General features: G+C 35.4%; 1 pseudogene; it reads right to left on the bottom strand.

The window, feature by feature from the left end:
* Nucleotides 1-427: 427 nt before the first annotated feature.
* Nucleotides 428-9,305, bottom strand: part of LOC136379011 (fibrous sheath-interacting protein 2-like) — a 122,058-nt pseudogene continuing 113,180 nt past the window's right edge.

Below are 9,305 nucleotides of genomic sequence, written 5' to 3'. Positions count from 1 at the left end.
CAGGAATTTTTTTACTCAGAGAGACTCAGCCTTATTCTGTTTGGGCCTTTAAGTGATTGGATGAGGCCTACCCATATTAGACGAGATCGGCACGTTCAGGGTGGTATGGCCGTAGACAGAGGCCCACTCATATTAGAGAGAGCAATCTGCTTCATTCCATCTACCAATATCAATGTCAATGTCAATGTCATCCAATGTGGGAAAAATGGCTGTGTTAGGTTTGCTCATAGGTTTACTGGATGCAAACCCTTTGTGCAAATAGTGCAGGAGCATGTGACAGCTGTATTGTAAGGATGTAAATACTTCCCCTGGGGGATAAGGGAGATCTTGCCCCACCACTCAGCGGTGTAGTTGGGGTTTTCCTTCCTTGCCCTCCACTGCGAAAAGCAGGGTTTTTTTCCCTTTGTCTTCTTTTGGCTTGCCGGTCTCAGTGAGCCTCCAATGAATTGGAACGGCCCGCTAACCTCCAGCTCTGCTGTTCCTTTACCATCTGCCTGAATTCAATGTCATCTGCATGGCCATGGCGACGGCCACTGACCTTACATCCAAATACAGCCTTACAGAAGTACCCAGAATCACGTTTGACCAAGTATCTGAGTACTTCATGGCCCTGTCAAATTACAGAAAAAGTTAACCATGGCAATAGTTGTTTATTGAGTGATTACTATATGACGGTTATAGGAATACATTGTTTTATTGTGCTTTGTTTTACTGTGCTTCAGAGATGTTGTGTTTTTTTACTTTTTTTATTTTATTTTTTACAAATCAAAGACAATTTCCTCCACCAGCAAAAAGATTATAACACACTTTTGTGATATTCACTTCATTTGGTTGTCTGGAACCAATCCAGCAATATGCCTATACTTTTCTCCGGATTTTACATATATTAACTTATTGAATACTCATAACAAATTATGAGTTCCTATTACCTTTTTCTCTATTTTTGAGATGAAGAGCAGGTAAATAGCTTGCCTAAGAGTAAAAAAAAACATGAAAAAAGGTGGTATTAGTATTTTTATTTTAGTTTTTCTGGTGACAGAACTAGCATTCTTTATCATAATTTAACACTGCCAATCTAAACTGAACAATTCTAATTATAAATGCAGTTGTTAAAAATTATTTATATTTGGATACTTTCTATAATGAAAGGATGTTCTGAGACAACAGGCATAAATTGGAATTATAACCTGGAGATATATTTACCCTGAAATGAAGTTTTTGTAAAAGAGCTATTGCATGGCTATATCAGATTACAGGCATATGTTTATCGCTTTTCACTACCACTTGTAATGAGAGTAAGAATAAAAACTCACATTTACTCCAGCTTTGAGAAATGACACATCTGAATAAAAAAACAGGAATTAAAGGCAAAGTGATAATTCACAGAAGGACCCGAATGGGCAAGCAAACAGATAACTGTCATGCTCACAGTTAACAAGTAAGTCAGAGAGCTGGCATTTTGTAGAGCACATTAGAAATAAACTCTACATAGAAAATAAACGATAAAAAATCCAGGGCTTAAGATGTACTTGCAGCATTGAACATACAAAAGTGAAAAACTTAATAGTGCATTGAAATAAGTGTAATTCTAATACTGATGTTATGAAGAAATAAAAGACTATTGGTTCTACAAAAGAGAATCAGTGAAAATGAGCCACATATAACAGAAACCAGAGCAGAAAAGACATTCTTCCCTATAAAAAGAAAGAACAGAAAAACTCTAAGGTTTACTTTTCAGTTGTATAGAAAAGTAACATACTGCTTTCAGAACCATATCTACATTCTTATAATTCTGTTTTTTTCATTTCAGAAGTCCTATGTTATTTACACATTGTGCTACAAATTACTCCAAAATTTAGCAGGTTAAAACTGTAAACCTTATCTCACAGTTGCTGTGAATCATGAGTTCAGGATCAGCCTAATGAATAATTCCAGCTCAAAGTTCTCATTACTTTGTGATCTTATTGTGACCTGGGCTTGCATTCTCATCTGAAGGCTTGACTAGAGTAGAATCTGCTTCCAAAGTCACTCACAAGATTTTTGGCAAAACTCAGTTCCTTATGGGCTGTTGAACTGAGGGTGTCAATTCATCCCTGGATGTTATCCTTTCCATGTGGGCCTTGCTCTAGGAAACCTCACAACATGGCATCTATGGATGAGGCTCTTCAGATGTAGTTTCTTAAGTACAGCAGTTCATTATGATTTCTGAAATCGAATAGATGAGTTACGTGTTTCCCACACACCTAACATATACTTGTGCAGTTGATATAGGGCAACCATTGTAGACATTCCTATTAAAAATGTGGGAAATGGGAGGCTCAAGTGATTCACTGGTCCATATAATGTATGAAACACATATGGAATAATATTGCTGAAGTTGCTTTAATGGTCTGAAGGATCTGAGCTTTGCCATCTGGAGTCTTTTGAATCATATTTCCTTTTTCAGGAAATGTAGCATGTGTTCACAGCTGAGTGGTTCTCTCTGTCCTATAACCTTGTTTCAAATGTTAGAATCTCATTCCTTCACAGCCAATGCCCTAACTTTAACAAAAGAGACTCCGGCAGTTTAGGAGTTCAATTTGATCATTTTGGTTTTCAGAAATGTTGACCCTGTGACTAGAGGAAGAAGACTTGCTTTCAGGGAAGTCATTGAGGCTTTTGTGTCCTTTATTCAAGGGATTGAACTAGCAACTTAAAGCTCTGAGTTCATTTTCTTTCTTCATCTTCTCCAGTGCAGTGAGAAGTAACCAACTAACCATTTGCATTATTCTGTTTATGTTCACTAACATATTCTATGAGAGCAAATACATAATCACCCAGAGACTCTTTTAGTAGATACTTGATTTCAACCATCTTAGCATACTTTGAGTAACTGTTTTTCAGGGTATGTCATAGACTATCAGTGCCCTCTTTACTATTGGAAGCAGAGTCGTTAATGCTTTTAAATCTAATCAGCTCAGAGATCTTATTCCATAAATCAGAGAAACAATTCAGAGAACTCATCCTTAGGAGTCTGTTCTCTGGAGTCACTCTCAGTGCTAATTATGTATCTGTAAGGGTTCATTCAGAGAAGTGGGACCAATAGTAGGCAACAGAGGACTCTCTTTGTCTCACTATAATTTGCCAACTCTGAACTTCAAGGTCCACATATAATTCTTCCAAAATTACATGAGCAGTGTGAGGAACTTTATGTCCTTTGTTAAACCTTCATCATAGTTCTCTTTTCTTATGATCAGCCAATTAATGTCATTTATGATAGTAAATTATATCCCTTGATCAAGAATACCCAAATCCATCTCACAGATTTCAAGAACTGTGTACCTTAGGTAGAAGGAGATTGAGTTTTGATCTGCTTTCTTGGTTACTCTTGTCAGCAGGAGGAATGTTAGTTTTCTTCTTTAAATAGGTCCAATGCCTTCCAATTCCTGAATATTAATAACAAGGCATAGTATAAACATGCTATGTCAAGAACTTCTTTTTTTTTTCTGCACAAAGTGTTGGTTTTATTTAAGCCAAGATTTGAAAACAGCCCAAGTGTGCACCAGTAGATGAGTCAATAAAAAAGATGTACATTTGCCTGACCTGTGGTGGTGCAGTGGATAAAGCGTCGACCTGGAAATGCTGAGGTCGCCGGTTCAAAACCCTGGGCTTGCCTGGTCAAGGCACATATGGGAGTTGATGCTTCCAGCTCCTCTCCCTTTCTCTCTCTCTCTCTCTCTCTGTCTCTCTCTCCTCTCTCTCCCTCTCTCTGTCCTCTCTAAAAATGAATAAATAAAATTTAAAAAACAATTAAAAAAAAAGATGTACATTCACACAATGAAATACTATTTGGCCAAAAAAAAAAAAAAAAAAAAAAAGGAAGGAAATCTTACCTTTGTGACAGCACAGATGGACCTGGAGAGTATTATTTTAAGTGAAATAAGCCAGTCAGAGAAAGACACATACCATATTATCTCACTTATATGTGTAATTTAATGACCAAATGACTTAACAAGCAAAATAGAGGCAGACTCATAGGGAATAAGCTGACAGCTTTGGGGAGTGGCTGGTTGAGAGAGGTGAAGGGATTGAGCAAAAAAGGACAAAAAAAAAGGAAGAAAAAACTCATAGACATGGACAGCAATGTGCTGATTGCCATGTGGAGAGCAGTTGGAGGAAGGTGTAGGGCAGTGGTCCCCAACATTTTTTGGGCCACAGACTGGTTTAATGTCAGAAAATATTTTCACGGATCAACCTATAGAGTGGGATGGATAAATGTATCATGTGACCAAGACAGGCATCAAGAGTGAGTCTTAGACTGATGTGACAGAGGGAATCTGGTCATTTAAAAAAAATAAAACATCGTTCAGGCTTAAATATAAATAAAATGGAAATTATAATGTAAGTTATTTATTCTTTCCCTGCGGACCAGTACCAAATGGCCCACGGACCGGAACTGGTCCGCAGCCCGGGGGTTGGGGACCACTGGTGTAGGGGGATAAATGATATGGATGGAGACTTGAGTTGTGGGGGGGGGGGGTCGGTACACCCAATACACTGTACAGAAGATGTGTTGTAGAATTGTGCACCTGAAACCTATATAATTTTGTTAACCAGTGTCAGTCCAATAAATTCAACTAAAAAGTAAATTTGTGTAAACTCAGAGCTTCTCAAAGGTTTCTAAAGAATAAAGATCTGTTCTGAGGTGATCTTCTCTTCTTGCTTATATAGAGACATGGCAGAAAGCTTGTTCAAATTGAGAAAGAATGTTGAGTGCAGCAGGGGAGGAAAATATCCCTGTTTTCCTGGTCTTAACAATATCAAAACTTCCCCTGGTGCCTAGACAGTTTTTACATGGTAGCTTTTTTTCTGTTCTTAGTGTTCTAAAAACTGGTAATAGAACCACAATTTATATTATTTATTATTCTGATCTTATTCTAAAGATTTTTATTATTAAAAATTCTGCCAATTTTATTTTATTTTTATTAATTTATTATTTATTATTTTATTTATTTATTTTTTAAAGAGACAGAGAGAATCAGAGAGAGGGATAGATAGGGACAGACAGGAACGGAGAGAGATGAGAAGCATCAATCATCAGTTTTTTGTTGCGACACCTTAGTTGTTCATTGATTGTTTTCTCATATGTGCCTTGACCATGGTCCTTCAGCAGACTGAGTAACCCCTTTCTCGAGCCAGCAACCCTGGGCCCTGGCTGGTAGCTCTGCTCAAACGGTTGAGCCCGTGCTCAAGCTGGCGACCTTGGGATCTCGAACCTGGGTCCTCCGCATCCCAATCCAACACTCTACCCACTGCACCACCACCTGGTCAGGCAAAATTCTGCAAATTTTATAAAACTTGAGTGAAAGTCTACTTTAGATAATGATAAAGAGAAATTTGAACTTGCAAACGCAATCATGCCCAGAGTACATAAAACCAAATATAGAGGCCACTTAAGAAAGATTTCTCAATCTGGTGACCGAAAAAACCTACAAGATCCACTGAGGGTCCCTACACTTGTTAATTATAAATATATTTTGATCATAATGCAAGGTGGGACAAAAATAGGTTAATGGTTGTTTGTATAAAAAAACAATACAATAATTAATAAATAATAAGACAAGAATAAACGGTTTCACATACCACTGTACCCCTACTTTTGCTCCACCCTGTATAAATGCATATAATTAGATAATTTACATATATGCATATATGTAATATATGTATGCATATATAAATGTGTGTATGCAAGCACATATATTTCCTTGGGAGAGTTAGTTGGTACTTTTATTACATTCTCAAAAGCATCTGTGAGCCCCAAAGTGATTAAAAACCACTGATTGAGAGAATTCTTTCTTGGCTGAGCTTGCGTTAAAACTGCTGGTAAATGGTGTATAGTTTAGGATATTAATTAGGTGACATGAAGGTTGAATTATAAATGGGTGATAGAAACAAATTAGAGTATTTCAGGGAGTCCTGTTATCAACAGGGAATCTGAAATTGTGAAGCGCATTTGAGGAACAGCATGAAGGAGAAACAGGACCCATAGATGTCTGGTGTGGAACACACTTTTCTGGGAAGCAGTTCGAGTTTTTCAACTTATATTTGAACTGATTTCAGTCTTTCTCCGTAAAATGTAAATATTATCAAAAATTTAGAAAAAACAGGAAAAGTGTTACGTTAAGTTGAATTTGAACTATTGGTTTGTAAGCATGTTTTTAAAACTACTAAATGAAACAATAAAGAGGAATCTCATGAGAGTTGAACATTATCTGCATTAGTAATTTTTATGTCATCATGAGTGAAAAACAAATTTAAACGGATGATGCATGGACTTGAGCTCCAATTTAGCCTTTAGTTAGAGTTATGAGCAAAATTCCTTCTCAGGTAGTGAAGTCATAGATGCAAGCCACTGAGCTGCATGATTAGATCTTGATATATGACAATAGGCTGTCCTTTTGAAGCTGATTCTGAAAATATCAAATAAATAATACATGTTGGTATTTTGTTTTACTTTAGTTTTCATAAGATGGTAAACCAGTATGTTCAGTTATCAGAAAATAAAGAGATTTCTGTCTTTTTATTGTTTATATATTTTCCAAAAACTTGAATTATGCATTTTTTTTGACTAACAGAGCTTTTTCTCCCTACTCACTTCAATTTTGAATTTATTTTCAGAGAACTTGAATTTCATGTTGAAATTTCAGTACTCTTACATTGTTGTTTAAAACTACCAAAAATGTTTTAACTTTTAATATTTGCATTGTATTTATTATATTAGGCACTTAATACTATCTAAAATATTAGAATGTATTCAGAAAGTAAAGTAATAGCCAAAAGGAGTATTTTTTTTTCAGATATACATCCATAGATGTGTATGTTCTTGTTTATTATGGAAGAATAATTAATGTGCCAGAAAATCAACAAATTTTAATTGTGTATTTGACAGCTTTGTCAAATCAAGGTATAAAAGCATTATAAACATCTCAGAGACTTATGTTTTTCACTCTCCAATCTCCTAAAACCACCCCAAAACAGTCACTGTTCACACTTTTAGCACCTTAGCTTAGTTTGTTGATTTTTTAGAAATATAAATACATTATATATCATGCACTCTCTTTTATCTGTATTATTATGCAGTACACAATGTTTTCCATATTTGTCCATGTTGTTTCATGAATCAGTAGTTTATTCATTTTTATACCCAAGAACTATTCCGTTATATGAGTATACCTTAAGTGTTTTATTCATTCACCTGTTGATGAACATTTGGGTTTTTTTCAGAGTATTAAAAATCAAGTTTCCTGAGGTATAATTTACATAAATTGAAATGATCAGATTTTAAGAATACATTTTAAAGAGTTTTGATAAATTCATACACTGTGGAACCACAATTAAGATAAAAATTATTCTTCTAATCATTTAAAGCTTCTCCTGATTCTTTGCCTTCAGTATCTTGACCTCTAGGTAACCCTGATCTGATTTTTATCACCAAAGCTTTGGTTTTTTTATTCTGGGACTCTATATAAACTGAATCATAAAATACTTTTCATATGGCTTTATTTCACTCAGTAATGTTCTGGTTTTTTGAAAAATTCTTCCATGACACTAAAAAAATCCTCTATAGTGTTGCATAAATTGGTAGTTTATATCATTTATTATTGAATAGTATAACAATGTAAGAATATACCTAAATTTTTATAATCATTCTTTTGTCAGTGAGCATTTGTGTAGTCTCTAGTTTTTATGAATAAAATTAATTTAAAATATCAGTTTACAAATCCAGATGTCAAAATGCAGAGAGAATGTAAATCCCAAGATACAACATTTCTCTTTAAATGTTAAAAGAAAATAAATTTTAAAATCTAATTTGATTTCTATGTTTGGGTTATGGTCTGATTTCTTTCTGCATCATACCTTATGTCCCAAGTACCATTAATTCTTAGTCTCTCAAGTTAATCTTAGGGATTTTAGTTTGTTTTACAGTTCAATATACAGCCTATAAACAAATAATGTATTAATAATAACAAATGTTAAATGCTGACTTCATCAAAATATCACAGAAATAACATTAATAAGACAAAAGTAAGATCATTACTTTCTGTGATAAGATAGAATTACTCAGCAAGTCAATGCAGAGACAGCAGAGTTGTGCAATCTATGAAGTCTTCAGTATTATAGCTTAAGATTTGATAAAGATCATGACATAATATAGTTTAAGCCTGCCTGACCAGGTGGTGGAGTAGTAGATAAAGCATCAACCTGGGATGCTCAGGACTCAGGTTGGAAACTTTGAGGTCTCCGGTTTGAGTGCAGGCTCACCAGCTTTAGCATGGAGTTTCTGGCTTGAGCATGGGGTCATCAACATGATCTTATGGTAGCTGGCTTGAGCCCAAAGTCATTGGTTTGAGCCCAAGATTGCTGGCTTGAGCCCAGAGTTGCTGGCTTGAACAGGAGGTCATTGGCTTGGCTGGAGCCCCCCAGTCAAGGCACATGTTAGAAGATATCAATGAACAACTAAGGTGCTGCAACTACTAATTGATGCTTCTCATCTCTCTCCCTTCCTGTTTCTCTCTCTCTCTTACTGTCTCTCAAAAAAAAAAATAGTTTAGGCCTGGTGGATACAGCAAAGTGACAGTTTTGAGGAAACAGTTTAGAAAAAATGATCAATTAAAAGTGTTGGTTGAAAGCTTAATAATCTTATGTTCAGTGAAATAGGTTTGTCAGGAAGTTCCTAAATAAATAGTAAAGTTATTTGCAACTTTTATCTTCCTGGGCAAAAATTTGCTGAAAAAACACAACAGAGAAGCCTCAATAGCCATGACCATTTTATGTCCACTTGGTTGTGTTGTTGATTGTGGAAAACTGAAAGTCACTTTAACATAGACAAGTAAACTGCATAAGAATTGTAAATGGTTTCAATTAGGGAGAACATAAGGAGGGAGTGCCAGTGGTAGTGAGTGTGTACTGTGATTTTACACAGGGAATTCTTGGAAGGCTTTGCTGCAAATACAAGAGCAGCATGAAGGGAAGAAAGTGATTTCATCTCCATGGTGAATTATCTTCACAAAACTGCTAAGGCAATGTAGCGATTGGTGTGGTGCTGTCAGATAACAATAAAGCAACACAGATGCTTCAATTTGAGCAACATAAACTCTCTATCTTTGTTATGTAGTCTCTGCATTTTGAGACAGAAATTCAAAACCTGATATTTTAAATGTCAGGCAGTAAACAATTGTCTATAAAATCTGATAAGTGCCTCCATTTACTCTTAGTTTGACTATTATTTCAGCATTATGTTCTATTTTCTTTAAAAAGAATAAAGA

The sequence above is a fragment of the Saccopteryx leptura genome, chromosome 7 (assembly GCF_036850995.1).
Source record: "Saccopteryx leptura isolate mSacLep1 chromosome 7, mSacLep1_pri_phased_curated, whole genome shotgun sequence".
NCBI classification, from domain to species: domain Eukaryota; kingdom Metazoa; phylum Chordata; class Mammalia; order Chiroptera; family Emballonuridae; genus Saccopteryx; species Saccopteryx leptura.
Note: the sequence above shows the minus strand (reverse complement) of the source record. Positions and strands in the feature narration are given on the sequence as shown.